A 16462-nucleotide genomic window follows, 5' to 3' on the forward strand; every position below is an offset into this window, starting at 1 on the left:
AGAAGCTGCTTGAAAAGGAAAACATCCTTGTCTTCTTTTTCAAGAAGAAAAACAGATGGCTTAAGCATCACTGTCTTTGCCTTAACACTATTATATCTAAACATTCTGTATTAGGATTGGGAGCCAGGCAATGAACAAGAAGATCCCATACAACACCATTTTCCAACGGGCTCGACAACTAAGGAAGCTCAGGAAATAGAAATGATATGAAATCTCTTTTATCTTTTATTATTTACATGGTTTCATTCTTTTTTTTATGATAATACATTTGAACCATGCTCAGGCAGCCATCTAATCGTGGTAAGTAGAAGAGAATATTCTATTTCTAAGATGTCTATGAAATACTGCATCTGATTTCTAGCAGACACTCAATATGCTGAGTAACCCTAATAATACAATATAGTAACAATGTCAGGGAGCGAGAAAAGTACATCTTAGAAATGGACACAAACCACAGAAATGTAAAGCTGAAAAAGGAACCTCAAGAGATTACTGAATCTGCCCTTCTGTACTGTACGGTAAATGCAGCAAGACCATCCTTGACAGCTGTTTGCCTAAACTGTTCTCAAGTCCTCCAATAGTTTGAAATCTATGCGCATCTAGCACAGTTTATTGCTTTTACAGTTGGAAAGCACTTTGTAGCATCAGATCTGTCTTGTTTATTGCAAGATTCCTTTGTTTTATTTTCTCCGAGGTCTGCAAGAAATACTTTAGCCTCCACTTAGCACTCCTGAGCAGTCTTTAACCCATCAGAAAACCTATGTGTACTAGCTGTTTGCTTTCCTTTCTAGTCTGAATAAATACATTTTCAACATTTTCTAATTGTTTTCTCAAACATCATGCTTTCTTGAAACATTTCTCAGTTGCTGTGATACAGACTACTCTCATCTTATCTACAGCTTCCTTAAGATCTGATGATCTGAGCCTATACGTCTTAAATAATGGAATAATACCTCCCATCTCTCACATATGCTATTTTTTCTCATACATCCCAGGATAACATATATGCTTTTAAGAAGCCATCACACTTCTTCGGTGGGGGAACTTTTATTCCCAGATTCTTTTATTCAGCAGCAATTCTGATGCTATTCCAGATATTTTATTTGATTTTACTTTATTGACTTGCTTGAGATGGGATGGATTTTAAGAATGTCCCTGTATGGGCTCTATACTAATGCATGCTGTTTTTTCTGGTTTTAGTTTCTTCCTATTTAGCTGCCTGGAGGCCTCTGCACCCAGAGCAACCAAAAATTGAAATCAACATGAAAATAAGAACTAATTATTTCTACTTGGTAATGAGAACAGAAAACTAACATGAAATTAAACTTCAGAGAGTTGCACATAAGAAAAATTATGCTACCTGAAAAAAAACCAATCTGCTAAGGGAGGGGGTAGAAACACTGCCAGTAGATCTCACCAAAGCTACAACTAGCTAGCTACTCATTGTCAGCATACAGTTGTACAAACTTGCTTATTGCAGTCAGATGTTAGAGAAGGAAGAGATCTGCTCACACTTTTTAGCCTTCCAAGGCTGTAAATAGCACTGAATGAATGAGACAAAATTAAGCTTGCATTAGGGATTCTGTGAAGGACACTTACCTAGGTTCTTGTCTGATCCCGAATGATCGGGGGACACTGCCTCCCTTGTGAGAATATGGGTGAACGAAGAAGCAGCAACAAGACATGAGACACCTCATAATTTGGAGCAACAGGGAGCAAGGGTATATCCTCAGTACCTGTCAGCTGCCCTCCTGAGCAGTCTTCTCCACAAGAGAGCGTTGTACACTTCTCATGAAGCACCTCTCTCTGTTTGCTCCTTGTGAGTAGATGCTAATTTTTGCTTCCCCAAACTCCTTTCGCAGCAGGTGGCATATGGCAGCACATACTCTGCCTTCCTTTTTTCAGGATTCCTGTTAAGGCAACATGCAACATCCAAGAGTCCCACTGCACAGAAATACTTGAGGAAAGGGCCTTCAGGTCCAACAGAAGAAACAAGAGAAAGTGCCTTGTTACAGCTGTTGCATTCACCCAAATTCACGTTCTTGCGCTTCCCACGTCAAATATCAGCCAGACCTAAACATAAGCCAAATCAAAGATCTGTTCAGCAGGACACAGGTGTCCTGGGTTCAGCTTAAACCATGACAACAGGTATGTAGAAGAATCTTTGCTGTCTGCAGTTAACAAGATTTCTTATTCCCCCTCATGCGGAGTACCTACTGTGTGCAGATGATGCTCTGGAGTGAGGGTCACAACATTGTTCTCCTCCTTGCCAAAGCTCAAGATGATGACCGTCCTCATCTAGCCTTGTTTCTCATTCCTAGGGTTATATTTTTGTGTACAATTACCCTGATGGTGCTAGCTACCCCTGGTACTCAGAGAAGACTCCTCTATCTCAGTTCGTGACTAGTCAGCTGTGAGGTATGCAAACTATCTCAAAGCCACTGCAGCCTGTAACTCTGCCTGGGGCAGGTGGCACCTTCTATATTCACTGTTTGTTCTTCTGTGTCAGTAATTAGCTGATTGTCCCAGCTAAAATGTTCCCTTTATGCTCTCTGGCACTATAATACACTATAATTCAACCATGGCACACAGTACCAGCTAAATCCATGCTATGTGCTCTCATGCATTACTAGCTTTCTGTAGACTCTTTGATAACACAGATGACAAATCTCTTGATGGGGGCTTCTACACAGATGTGGAGTGAGACCCCATTCCCATTCCTGCCCTCTCACTGGTGTTCTGGAGCCACTCACATGCAAGTGTTATGAAATATGCAAACAGTTCCTGACATTGGACATTAATCTATGATATCTTTAAAGTCACAGTTTTGGCATTTACTGGGAATAAATAACTGGAAAAGCAGCACATGTATATTTCTCTAGTGCTTAAAATATCCACGGTAGGAGTTTTCTGTACCCTAAAGACTTGATGAGTAGGCTGTCTAGGTTATACTGGTTGCCATCTGGCTCTCAGTCCCACTCTTTGTTTTCAGTATCCAGGCCATTATGTCTTTAGTAAATAATCAAACATATTTTGTTCTATTCAGTTTTCTTGTTGAATTCTTGATTAAGAGCCAAACATTTATTTAAACAGGTGATTGATAACTTTGTTGCTTACTTGGTGCAACTGGAACATAGTTTTAGGTCACATCTGCATGACAAATGTAGTCATGTCAAACAGTCTGAACACACAGCAACAAGCTAAAGTATTTCTGTAGGGTTGCAGACTAAAAAGAACTAAGCTTTATCCTCCCAGTTCAGGGGCTGGAGTAGTAGGGACAACTGTGGTCATAAAGTAGAACTGGGGAGCGTAGGAGTGATAATAAAAGGGAACTGGAGTGGGAAGAAGGGGAGGAGGAATATGGAGCTGGAAAGGGCGCAACTACAACTCTCAATAGGCACAGCCTCTTCCAAAAATATTTTGAACCCCAGCCTCCTTACAAGTCTCTGCAAGTATTTAGATAGATAGGCTTGCCTAGTCCACTTCATGGCCTTGTATTGAAGCTCTACCTTTGCCCTTACCAAAGCATATCACTGCAAATCTAAATCCACAGCATTTTTTATCCACAGATAAAAAATAGCATGGCTGAATATGTGTGAAAGCTTGAGCTTTTTCACTGAGAAAGTGAAGGACCACTGATTCAGAGAAAACTCCTGGAACAAACTCGCCAACAAAGTTTTCAAGTTGACAAGCAGGTATTCTTTATTACGGTGCCAGGAGACACGGGGGATAGCTCCTCCTACCATGTATCACTGTATTGCTGTACAAGCCGTCTTTATACAGTCACCAGGCATACATGCATATTCATGAGGCTACGTATGAATTACATCATTTTCCAGACAGTTTCCCGCATGCATACACAAATGTGGTGGTGGTCTCCGAGGGTCGTTTACTTCTTCCAACAATCTTCATCACTTCTGGCAGCCTTTGAAGCACCAGCTTAATTAACATTACAGACATTACTGTCCTTCTACTTATCAATTAGTTTAACTGCACCCATCCTGGACCTCTGCTAGTCCCAGATACTCCCCATCCCCAGGTCCTGTTTTTCTATCCTGTTTTTCTTACACTTTTTGTACCAAGGTCGTAAGGACCTAAAACTATGTTAACTACAAGGGTTTATCTTCAAGCACCTCAGTTATTTTCACTACAAAGCCATCAAGCTTTACGTTACTTAGAACTGATTACATTCTACGCTTTTGTGCCTCCTTGTCTCAGATCCCCGGTTTTCTGTCCCTTTGCAAATTCTTTTGCAACATTTTATATACTACCTTTACCATCTAGAGTCTTTTTGAAATAATTTCCTGTTTTTACTTGATGCTTGATTTCATTTCTTTTCCAATCTTCATAATTTATCATAGATCATTTACAATACCAGAAGGAACATTGTATCATACCACAATTAATCAATATTAAAACAATTAATATTAATATTAATATTCCTGCAACCAGTTGCCTCAGCCAAGAGAGGTTAGGTAACCGTGAAGTTAACTTTTTCCATATTTCTTCAAACCCCCAGGAGGTATCATCCTTGGCAATTTCATGAAATATTTTAGTTTGTTTCCAAATTTCCTCCAGATCTGTTTCAATTCTGCCACTTAGATCTATGTAGGAACAGCAACTTTCACTGAGTATGGAACAAACCCCTCCTTGTGAAGCCAATAACATGTCCAGAGTCATTCGGTTTTGTAATACCACTTTAGATAGGTTAGTTATCTCTTTTTGTTCTTTTTGGATTAAATCAATAGTTTTACTTTCCTCTATGGTTGCTGAGATATTTGCAATTGCCTTCTCTAATTCACTTACTCCCAAATATGGAATTAGCTATCTCACAAAAACTATGAAATGCGGTGTTCTGTTCAGCAATAGAGTTAAACCCTCGCTTAATCCATTTAGCAAAACTTCTTACCCAGGTTCTAGTAGGATACATGTCAATATAGTAAGATTTGGCATCATGGTACCTAAGGTGCATGCCCCCTTCCAGTTGAGGGGTAGAGTCTTATAAGCATTTTCTCCACATAACCAATACCATCCTTTCCCTTCAGGAACAGGTCACCAATGAACTATGAGACCATCTATATTAATAGTGTAATTGTAATTTGAATAGTGACCTACACCTGTGGCATTTAAACAAACATAATCTCATACTCTGGTTCCTGCTGTAATACATCTTTGTACACAGGTATAATATTCTTTACTTGAATTAGGATTAACTATCCCAAATCTTCACCTTTTCCTTGAACATAGATTGCTAGTGTTCACCCACAAATTTGTCTATGAGATAGTGTTGGAGATTAATGAAAGGTTTGGATTTTCTCCTGATTTAAGAAACTGTGCATGCACCCAATAGTCACTATGATTAACAACTTTAGTAACATCCTGCATTAATTTCAGGTATAAATTTTGGTCCCAAGCTTGTACGCCAGTTATCATATAAATCCAAATTATGACCAATGCAATCTCATACTTAAGGGTCCTGAAGGTTCGATCTGCCATGTCTTCTCTGGCTCTGGTGCTTTCTTTATTCTTGAATAATGTGTCCAAGCAGGTTGTTCCTTTATCTTCACTGCTGTAGAGCTGGTCAATAATATCTGGTCCAGTCTGCTCCACTTCTCCTGTAGAGGATCTCCTGAAAAATTCTGAACATAAACCCCGTCTCTGGATCTGAAAGCGTGAATCAAATAATCCAAATCTCTCACTCTTGTCCCTAATACTCTCTTATTTATTTCTTCTAATTGTTTTCCCAGATTGACCAGAAACTCTCAGAGATAGCATTCTCCCACTTCCAGAAGACTTTCTGCTTTAAACTGAGACTGATATGGTCTTCCATATAAACTTTCCCATGGGCTAGCTGCTTCTTTCAACTGAGGTTTAGTTTGAATTCTTAATAGAGCCAGTGGTAAGGCTTGGTACCAATATGAATACGTTTCCTGACATATTTTACTAATCTGTTGTTTGACCAGACGGTTCATCTTTTCTACTTGCCCACTGGCCTGAGGCCTGTATGGAACATGTAGCTGCCAATCAATTTCTAATTTTTTGCTAATTTCTGGTAATAATTTTGCACTAAAGCACAAGCCTCGGTCGGAAGAAATTGCCGCTAGTACTCCAAAACAAGGTATTATATTGTTTAACAATGTGTTAATTACTTATTTTGCATTATTTATTCTACAACAGAATGCTTCTGGCCACCCTGAAAAAGTATCTGTTAACACCAACAAATATCGATAACCTCCTTTTCTCGGTAATTCAGAAAAATTTATTTGCTACTGCTGTCCCAGATAACTTCCTCTCACAATTGTCCCAATTTGATTTCTACTTTCAATTTTAGGATTATTCTTGAGACAGAGCTGACATTATCACTAGTTGAACTATGGTATATAGATTCCTTCCTACCCTTTGTTTGTCTAAGTATTTATACAAAGAGTTGCCACCCCATTGAGTTTTATTATGTTCCTCCTGAACTAGCTTCCAGAGTTGGTTATAGGGAGTTACAATTCACCCATCAGGTATCTGAACCCAACCCTCTTTATTTTCCTGTCCTTTCAGACCTTCAATCAACTTTCTATCCTCTTTTGAATATCTAGGTTTAGATTTCTCAATTGTTAGTTTGCCATCAGGGATTAAGGACATCATTTTAGATTGTTCAGCTGCTCGTTTGGCTTCAAAATTGGCCAAATTATTTCCAGTTTCCTGATTAGAGTCACCTTGTTGATGCCCTCTACAATACATAATAGCTGAACAGCTTCCAGTAGTCATAGAATTTCTGTAGCATGTTGAATCTGTTTCACCTGTGTGTTCAAAAGTCCTTGTTCTTTCCAGATGGCACCATGTGCATGGACCACACCAAATACGTATTTACAAGCAGTCCAAATATTTATCCTTTTGTCTTTAGCCAATTCTCATTCAGCATGTTCCAGAGGTTTTTCTTTCAAATCTGGTTGGCTCGAATATACAGTCTTTATAGTGACCAAGCAGTTGTGTGTTAGTAGTTCTGTCGGTTGTTCCTGCAAAAAGGATGCTGGATTCACATTAGTGACCACAATTTCTATATCATCGTGTTACACAAGGATGGCTGGTATTTTAGGAAACGTGAAGGAGATAACCAGTGGGCTGCTTTCTGTTCCAGGACTACTGATACAACATGGAACACAATCTTTTGTCCAAGGTAAACTTGCGAGCCTCTTCAGTATTCCTGACAACTGCCGCCACAACCCTTAGGCATCCGGGCCATCCTTTGCTCACTCCATACAACTGTTTTGAAAAATATGCCACTGCCCTCTTATAGGGTCCTGTTTTCTGAGCAAGGACCCCCAAAGCTATTCCCTGTTCTTCATAGGAATATAGCCAAAAAGATTTAGTCACATCCAGAAGTCACAGAGCTGCAGGTCTCATTAGCTCTGTTTTTAAATTTCTAAAAGCCCCCCTCTGCTATATCAGTCCATTCTAAAGAGGGAGGGTTTCCTTTTAACAGTTCATATAGTGGTCTTACCAGAACACCATAATCATGCATCCAAAGTCTGCATCATCCAGTCATTTGCAGGAAAGTCTGGAGCTCCTTGATGGTCAACGGTAGTAGAGTTTGACAAATAGCTTCTTTTCTAGCGGTTCCAAGTTCTCTCTGTCCTCCTGTTATTTCATATCCTAGGTAGGAAACTCGGGTTTGAATTAGTTGGGCCTTTTGTTTGGATACCCAATAACCATTCAGTCCCAGAAAATTCAATGATCCCACCATTCACTGGACACATTCTTCCTTTATTTCTGTGGCAATTAATAGGTTACCCACATATTGTAACAGAGTCCGCGTCTGGGTGGGTGGTTTCCATGATTCTAGTTCCCGTGCTAACTGATTTCCAAAAATCATTGGACTGTTTTCAAACCGGTAAGGCAATACCGTCCAAGTTAGTTGGGTTTTCCTTCCTGTGTCAGGATTTTCCCATTCAAAAGCAAATAAATTCTGGGTTTTTTTGGCCAATGATAAGCAAAAGAAAGGTCCTTTAAATCCAAGACAGCAAACCATTTCTGATTATTATTCAATTTAGTCAATAAGGTATATGGATTAGCTACTACTGGATGAATATCCTCTGCAAATTTGTTGACTGCTCTGAGATATTGAACCAAACTGCAACTTTATTTCTTTACTGGCAAGAGAAGAGTATTATATTCCAATTCACATTCAACTAATAATCTATATTTTAAAATTTATCAGTGATCATTTCTTCTTCTTTTTTTTTTTTTAATTCACTTTGATCCTCCAATTTTAAGGGATATTGTTTTTTTCTAATTGGCCAGGCCCCCCCTTTTTATTTCTACTTTAACAGTCAAAGCATTTTTTTGCCTTACCTGGAACTTCAGATGCCCATACTCCCACATATACCTGATTAAGGATTTCTTCTATTTCAGGGAGGTCCTCCTGTTCGCTTTTCTGTTGAATTAAAGATAAACTCAAAACTGCAATTAATTGATTGTTTTTAACACTTAATTCCATTTTGTCCTCTTTAAATGTTGCTTCTCTCCCTAATAAAGATTTTGGAGAATTTGGCATGCATAAAAATTTATGCATTCCTATTTGTTTTCCGAATTTGTACTTTAAGGGTTTGAGAAAGAATGCCTCTTCTTTTTTTTTTCTTTTTTTTTTTTTTTTTCTTGGTGGCCAGTAGCTCCCACATCTGTAAAAAATTCTTTTCCCTATGATTTAACGCCAAATAAGTTGCTCCTGTATCCACTAAAATTCCACTTTATTTCCTCTAGTCCCTAGTTTTAATTTAACCAGTGGATCTGCTAGGGAAGATTCCCCAGGTCCCCGTCAGTCTAGTTCCAATTCAGTCACTGGAGCCACCCCATGGCACTCCCCCCAGGGCAGTCTCACTTCTGACGTCCAAACTCCCACAGCATGCACACTGATCCGGTCCCACAGAAGAACCCACTCCCTCACCTCTGCCCAACATCCCTCCACCTCTGCCTCCCCAGCACTCATCCCATGCTCAAATACAGGAGCTGTTCAGGCTCCCCTCTTTTCCCCCTTGGTTTTCCTTAACTTTAAACATTTTTCCCCAGTATCACAGTCTGAACAACGTCTCTTCAGCTTAGCTTTCAGTTTTTTTCCTGTCCTTTTTCCAAAGCCAAAATTAAGGAATCTGGTGGAGCTGTATTAATTTCGCACTCTGTCACTCCGGGTGGTTTCTGAAAGTGAAAAACATATCTGCATACATTACTTCATCCCATTTTTCTTGCCACCTCAAAAACAACATTAATTGTAAGAATGTATCATAGCTCAAAGTTCCATTTTTAGGCTATTTTTCCTGATCTTCCAAAGTATATAGAGACCACCATTGGTTACAATATTTTGTCAAGGTTTTCCCATTTACCGAGCCCCCAGTAAACCCTCCCAGTTCTTTCCAATGTGCCAAAATACACACTAAAAGACTCTTTTTCAAGATCTCTCCACTCTGCCGATTTCCCATTATCAATCTCACATTCACACACACACACGGGATCCCACAGACACACTCCACACAGTTTCAACACTTGAGACAGAGACAGAAATTCTGTCAAACAATCAATAACACAGTTATAACAGCCTGTCACCAATACCAAAATCACAAAACCAGAACCTATAACAAGCCACAACATAAATCAAATACCAGTAAAATCCAAAACCGTTTCTCCAAGACACCCACTGCATCTTGTAGGACCCAAACCACAAGATGCCACCTGCTTCCTGTGGGTGTATACCAAACGGATGCTAGCAGCTGGGCATACGCCTTTACTCATGAGATTTCCTATCTCAATTTATGGAAGGCTTCCAAACCTTGCGTACGCTCACCAAACCAATTTAGCCTTTATGTAAGATGCCCCCTGCACCTTACAGACCATACAAAAGAAAAGAATACCTTTTATGAAGATGGTCCTTGTCTGCTCCCGCAGCGATCCGAATGAGTAGAGGGGTCCCTCTGGGAAAAATTCCCAAGGGCCTTAGGGAGCCCTGTCCTCAGCAGGTCCTGCAGTCGAGCAGAGTAGGGTCCCATCTGGGTCGCCAAATTGATTTGGAGAAAATTCCTGGAACGAACTTGCCAGCACCTCAGTTATTTTCACTACAAAGCCATCAAGCTTTACGTTACTTAGAACTGATTACATTCTATGCTTTTGTGCCTCCTTGTCTCACCACACAGCTGAGTGCCTTGGTTTTTTAACCATCTCCTTTAGCTGAAGCTGTTCAGGCTGGTGTTCTTTGAGTTGAGAAGCCAAATCTATCTTCAGGCTATCAGCCTGAAATGCCAAATGGCTTCTGTGTCCTGTCTGCAGGCAGCAGTGACATTCCTGGGGGGGGCATGGGGATTGTAATGGGACAGATGCAACACAGTAAAGGAAAAGGAAAATTAAGACCTGTAATCTTGGAGAAAACTGGTAAGAGCCAGAGGAGACAGACAAAAGGGGTGGAAGTGGTATCCTTCTGTGAATAATGAGTTGGGTCATTACTGTGTAGGTGTGAGTAGAATAGTGTTGGAAAGCAGTTGCTGCTCTCTCCCATCCTGAATCTTGTTGTTGTTTTAAAGAATGGTCATTTTACAGTAAATAAACTGTGATAACCCCAAAGCCTTTTCCTTCGTCTCTGTGCCAGAGGAAGCTAAGTTTATCCCAAGCATTTCCAAAACCACATAGCATTTGAAGGCACAGTAATTTATGGGGTCACAAATTTTAAATAAAAGCCAGTTAGAGCTTCAATCCATTTCCACCTTATTTTATTTTTGCATTCTCTAAAAATCTGTCTCAAGCCTACACATTTTAACAGCTTGACAGTTCTTTCCTGCAGATTTTGTAACTTTCAGCTATTATGCCTACATAGATTATACTTTTCAGCTACAGATAAGCATCGTCAAACTAAACTCCTTCAGAAAATTCAGTATCACTTGGCCAGACAAGGTCTTCAGAAAACTGCTTGAAATTATTTGCCAGAAAACTTATTTTTTGCGTTTCAGAGAAAATGTCCCCACAAATAACAGACTCCTCAGTTACTATACTTTTGGGTCTCTGCTTTCTTCCTGTACTTGATAAAAATTGTGTCTCTTGCCCTAAGATAAAAATTGTTCTCAATTCAACACCACTCCCCTTTAACTTTGCTTGAGTGACATGTTGGGGTTATCAGAGTAGGGGCTAGATGTCAGGCTCTCCCCAATTTAAGCAGCTGTAAAGGATGCAGAACTTGCACCACAGAACTACTTGCACAATAGAACCTTAAGGTTGAAGTTTAGGAATAGATATTTGCTTTGCCATCATCTGTTCCTATGTACAGCTCATAGTCTAGTCTGATATTTTAGAGAGCCTCACTTTCTGAAGAAACACAGCATAGAAGAAAATCTTAAAACCTGGTCTGTTTTACATGAAGGAATTTTACATGATTTCTCACTTTGAATTAAGGCACTAATTTTCTATCATTTATTAAAATGGAGAACCACAAAACCAGTTAAGGAGAGCAGCATCCCCCTCAGATGTCCAAGGCACACTGTTTGCTCCTGCTCCTGTACTAATTTCCCATGCTAATCAGCAATTAAAGACTGAAGAAAGCTTGCTACTTTTCCTTCCTTTCCAGCTGTGCCAGAGATGGAGTTGGAAAAATTCCCTGGCTGAGACAAACAGAAAATATAGAAAACAGAAACAAGACTTGTGGCTCAAGTCTTGATTTGCTCCCTTACATTTCACTAACTGCCAATGCACAGTCAATAAGCAGCAAATATGAACGTTGCCAGAGAAGGACAACATAGATTTGAGTAAACACTTATCTTCTAGCTTCAGAATCTTGTGACTTCTACTTCAACATGAACATGAATTTATTTCACATTCACATGGACATGTTTTGCAGTTCTGCCCAGCAACCAGGACTATGTAGAAACGAGTGCTCTTCTGCACCCTGTTTATTTTGATAAGTATGGGTAGTGTCCAACCCACAAAGAAGCACACAAGAGGATTTTTGTCTCTGATCTTAGCAGTATTAGGAATTAGACTTCCTTATACGCTCAGAAACTTAACCAGACAAAGAAAAATGTGATCAAGAAGTGCCCACAGCTGTAAGCCCACAGAACAGAGCAAAGCTGATGACAGGCCTTGACCAGGATATTTGCTCTCAGTATGAGAATATAGTCATTCATACAGACTGGATTAATTCTCCTTCCAACTAAAAGGGACATGATGGTGCCACACACTACTTTCATAGAATTCATAGAATGTTTTGGGTTGGAAGGGACCTTAAAGACCATCCAGTTTCAAACCCTCTGCCATGGGCAGGGACACGTATACTCCTAGATGAGGTCACTCAAGGCCCCGTCCAACCTGGCCTTGAACACTTCTAGTGATGGGGCAGACACAACTTCTCTGGGCAACCTATGCCATTGTCTAACCACCCTCTTGGTGAAGAATTTCTTCCTAGTATCTAATCTAAACCTATCCTCTTTCAATTTAAAGCCATTCCCCCTTGTTCTATCACTACACGCCCTTATCAAAAGCCCCTCTCAAACTTTCTTGTAGGGCCCCCCCTTTAGACATTGGAAAACTGCTGTATGGTCTTCCTGGAGCCTTCTATATCCAAATATTATATTCAAATAAGGATAAAAGCGTGTCAAAGTACTTGTTTTTTTCCTTAATAAATAATGCATAGATCTAATTTGAAAACACAAGTACTTTTATTTGGCATATTTAATACAATTCTTTTGCATACTTTCCTAAAAGGTTAGCATGGGAAATTGCAAAGACTGTCTATGGGAAAACTGCTAACTTTTACTTCAGATATTTTGTGTTTTAACCTTATCACCCCGATTTCAGAATTTGTCTTTTCAGTTTGTTTGTTCTGCTTTCTCGGTCATTCACAGCCCCACCCTAGTAAGGAGAAAAGGGGGCAGGGTGCACTTTCCACAGCTTCCTCCATGTACAAAACAACATAACCAACAAAATACAAAGAGTTATCAGCATCTCTCTTCTACTTTTTCTTATAAGCAGCAAGGAGCAACAAAAGGGAGATAACTTCAGGCATCCCATGAAAAATACTCTAAAAATAGCAAATAAACCTCCTTTAACTCACAGTTGTTTCAGTTTGTAAAATCCAAAGTGGCTATTAAAATATTTCTGTCAGAATATTTCTCCTATTTCAATGCATTTCTTTTATATATATTTTTCAATCAGGAAGAGTTATGTCTATGGGCTGTACTTGGAAACTTGGCCTTCAGAGGAAGCCCTACTAAGTAGAACCTGGTACCTGACTTTCAGGGAGCCTCTGTGCAGGAGAGTGTCAGCAGCATTCCAGTTCACCTCAACTTCCCCTTTCCAGATAAGTCCTTCTGATATGAAATAACAAATTTCCTTGGTCAGTGAGCTGAATTTTTGTGGGTGTTTCGTTCTGGACCTCTGTGCTCCTACCAGTCGCAGTACCACTCCCTGTGCTAGGGTGGCTGTGTAGTCCAAGATAACCACTGCTTGAATTTATTTTCATCCAAAGACAAAAAGCACCTGCCTTGCACACTTATTAGTTTCCACAAAATATCACAACCCTCACATGATGAGTCTGGTTTTCTTGGGAGCTACGATGAAAATCGAGGCAGTAAAGGTCAGTAGTGCACCACTTTTCCCCCATAAGACTGTCTGTTGTACCATAAGTTGGCAGCAGTCACATCAGCTGCATCACAGAAGAAGGTATCTGCTGTTGTGGTTTAAGGCCACGACATCTGTCAACACGTTAAGCAGAAAGAAATTGTTGAGCAAGCTCTTCAAGTATCGTACGTTGCATGAGACCTGTAAGCGAAGAACACATCTGAGGAATTGCTAAGGGCCTGCCAGGGAAAGGCAATGCCACAGGTTCTCTCTCAGCAAGACACATGGACCCTGGCAAGGCAAGGATTGCTCCCACCCACTGCTCCCCCTTGTTCCTCAGGCATAGAGTCAAAATAAAGCCACAGCCTGCAATCACACTGTGAAGCCAGGCAGATGTGAAAGAGACCACATCTGCATGCAGGTCAGGGAAGCTCTCCAAAGGCTTTCTGGAACAAAAAGAAGCCAAAATCTAACAGGTGCTGTGCTCAGCCCACCCTTTTTTATTCCAGGGGAGATTTACATTAGATATAAGGAATAAATTCTTCACTATGAGGGTGGTAAGGCACTGGCACAGGTTGCCCAGAGAAGTTGTGAATGCTCCATCCCTGCCAGTGTTCAAGGCCAGGCTGGGTGGGGCTTTGAGCAACCTGGTCTAGTGGAAGGTGTCTCTGCCCATGGCATGGGGGTTTGTCATGATTTAAACCCAACCACAAAGCTCGTGTACTCACCCCCCCCCTTTTTTTTTCTCCCTCTTTCTTTCCTTCTCACCCCCCCCCACCGACCCTCCCCGCTCCTGCAGGGATGGGGAGGAGAGGCAAGAGAATGTAACTCCCATGGGTTGAGATAAGAACAGCCCAGTAACTAAGGTATAACACAAACCACTACTGCTACCACCAATGATAATATTGATAAGAGAAAATAACAAGAGAAGAGAATACGGTACCACTGCCGAACGAGTTCGAACCCCCCAAAGAGAGACCGTGCCCTTCTGGGTAACTCCCAGTTACCTCCCTGGGCATGATGTGCTGTGGTATGGAATACCTCTTTGGCTAGCTTGGGTCAGGTGTCCTGTCTCTGCTTCCTCCCGGCCTCCCCTCGTCCCCAGCAGAGCATGAGGCTCACAAAATCCTTGGCCAGAATAAACATTACTTAGCAACAATTAAAAACAATCGGTGTTATCAGCTTTCTTCCCAGGCTGGAAGTCAAAACAGAGCTTGCACCAGCTACTAAGAAGGAGAAAAACGGCTACTGGTAAACCCAGGACAGGGTTAGAACTAGCTGATCTTAAGGTCCCTTCCAACCCAAACCATTCTATGGTTCTTACTCATGGGGAGGTAGAGGCTAAAAAAAGGTTTAGAACCAAATCAAACAAACAAAAAACCAAACCAACAAAACAGGAAAACAACTAAAACCAAACCAAGCCAAACCCAAACACCACAAAACACCCAACCCTTGCTGAAAGGCACAAGATACAAATAATGAATTTGAAAAGGAAACTCTTCCTGACCTCCCCCACTTCCCCACAGGTCCTTGCATGAGAGCTGAAAGAGTTATTCTGTAGGTTCTTCAGGATTTAAGTCCAGCTACAGGAAATATCCTCGAAGGGAGTGAAATAGCTTTTCGGTGTGTAAAATGGTCCTGAAAAGCAACCCACTCTGTCACTGTCTTCACCTCCCAGAATTTAAAGTTTGAGCTCTCCATTTCCATGAGCTGCAGGTTGCCGGGTATCATGTTGCACCATGCATTGTAAAGACTCATAAGTGCTCAGTGAAAAGATTACATTTTTTTTCAGTGTCAGTTGGTTTGTGATTTTATCTATTAAGCTATTGTGTTCAGGGGAACCCACGAGCCAGGCATGGACCATAAGAACAGGCACTTAACAGATACAGGTTTGTCCTGTTTTCCTACTTCTTACTACCCTGCCCCCTACAAACGACTAACACACTACTAAAATACCCAGGGCAAAAGGTGAACAGACTGTGGGCTCCAACCTGCTGGGAGCAATAGAAATGTTATCAGGCGCTTACCAGACTATGTCCTGCCCCCTCAGCTCCATGAAGGGACCCCACCACTCTCTTTGGCTGTTTTTGGCATCAGTTACCCTTCAGGCACCTCTTCCTCCTCCACTACTCCTCTGTTGTGGAGCTGGAGGAAAACCCAGAGATCAGCTACTTTTACTCAAATGATAACAGCATCCACCTTTCCCTCCTGTGCTTATGCATCTCCCCACTTTCCTAGCTCATGCCTCAGCAACTGAAAGTTGCCTAAAAGCTAAGGGTCAGTCTCTGCCTTCAGGCTGAGGTTGGCCCAGTTTCTGCTGATAGCTCCATCTCCACCATGGGGATCACAAAGCCACTTTTTGCTACCCATTAAGATAAGTACTTATCTATTTTCCAAGATGTTTTAAGGAAACTGCTGGAGTTGGACTGTAAATGGTGAGCATTGCTGCTAGAAACCTTGTGAAAATTCATAAAGATCTACTCAGCTCTTTTAGTAGCTCTGGCATAAAATAAAGATAGCAGTCAAAGCACCATTTTATTTTATCGTAGTACTGTCAATTCTAGCACTTCCTGACTCTACTTTAAAAACAGCCCCTTGAAAAAAGCACTGCCCCTAAAATCAACTTTAATTTATCTTTCAACAGCTGTCCAAAATCCTCAATGCATAATACCTTACTACGCTGTATCTAATTGAAGTCCAGATGCTGTTGAAGTCATTAATGCCCCATACAAGTACAGGTGTCTGTGTGTGTAAAACTTGCTTTATCAGCTCCTTATCTTCAAGCTCTTTGGACCAGGACAATTCTCACCTGTGAGGTGCATTACAAGCATGTGTACTTGTAAAAAGGAAATCTCATTTCTTGATAGACATTCTACTCATGATA

At 40.8% G+C, this 16462-nt stretch overlaps 1 long non-coding RNA gene across 7 annotated transcripts; it reads right to left on the reverse strand.

Moving 5' to 3' along the window:
* Window positions 1–3688: 3688 nt before the first annotated feature.
* LOC136014886 (uncharacterized) lies at window positions 3689–9969 on the reverse strand. 7 transcript variants are annotated; one of them, XR_010612910.1, is made up of 4 exons: window positions 9894–9969; window positions 7493–9183; window positions 6792–7007; window positions 3689–5639 (listed from the first exon to the last, which is right to left on the reverse strand). It is a non-coding gene; the product is annotated as an uncharacterized LOC136014886 (long non-coding RNA). The 7 variants fall into 7 exon arrangements; XR_010612909.1 differs by lacking the exon at window positions 9894–9969 and adding an exon at window positions 9645–9880; XR_010612914.1 differs by lacking the exon at window positions 9894–9969 and having other exon boundaries at window positions 7493–8425; window positions 9039–9536.
* Window positions 9970–16462: the final 6493 nt, after the last annotated feature.

This window comes from Lathamus discolor, chromosome 5 (assembly GCF_037157495.1).
Source record: "Lathamus discolor isolate bLatDis1 chromosome 5, bLatDis1.hap1, whole genome shotgun sequence".
NCBI classification, from domain to species: domain Eukaryota; kingdom Metazoa; phylum Chordata; class Aves; order Psittaciformes; family Psittacidae; genus Lathamus; species Lathamus discolor.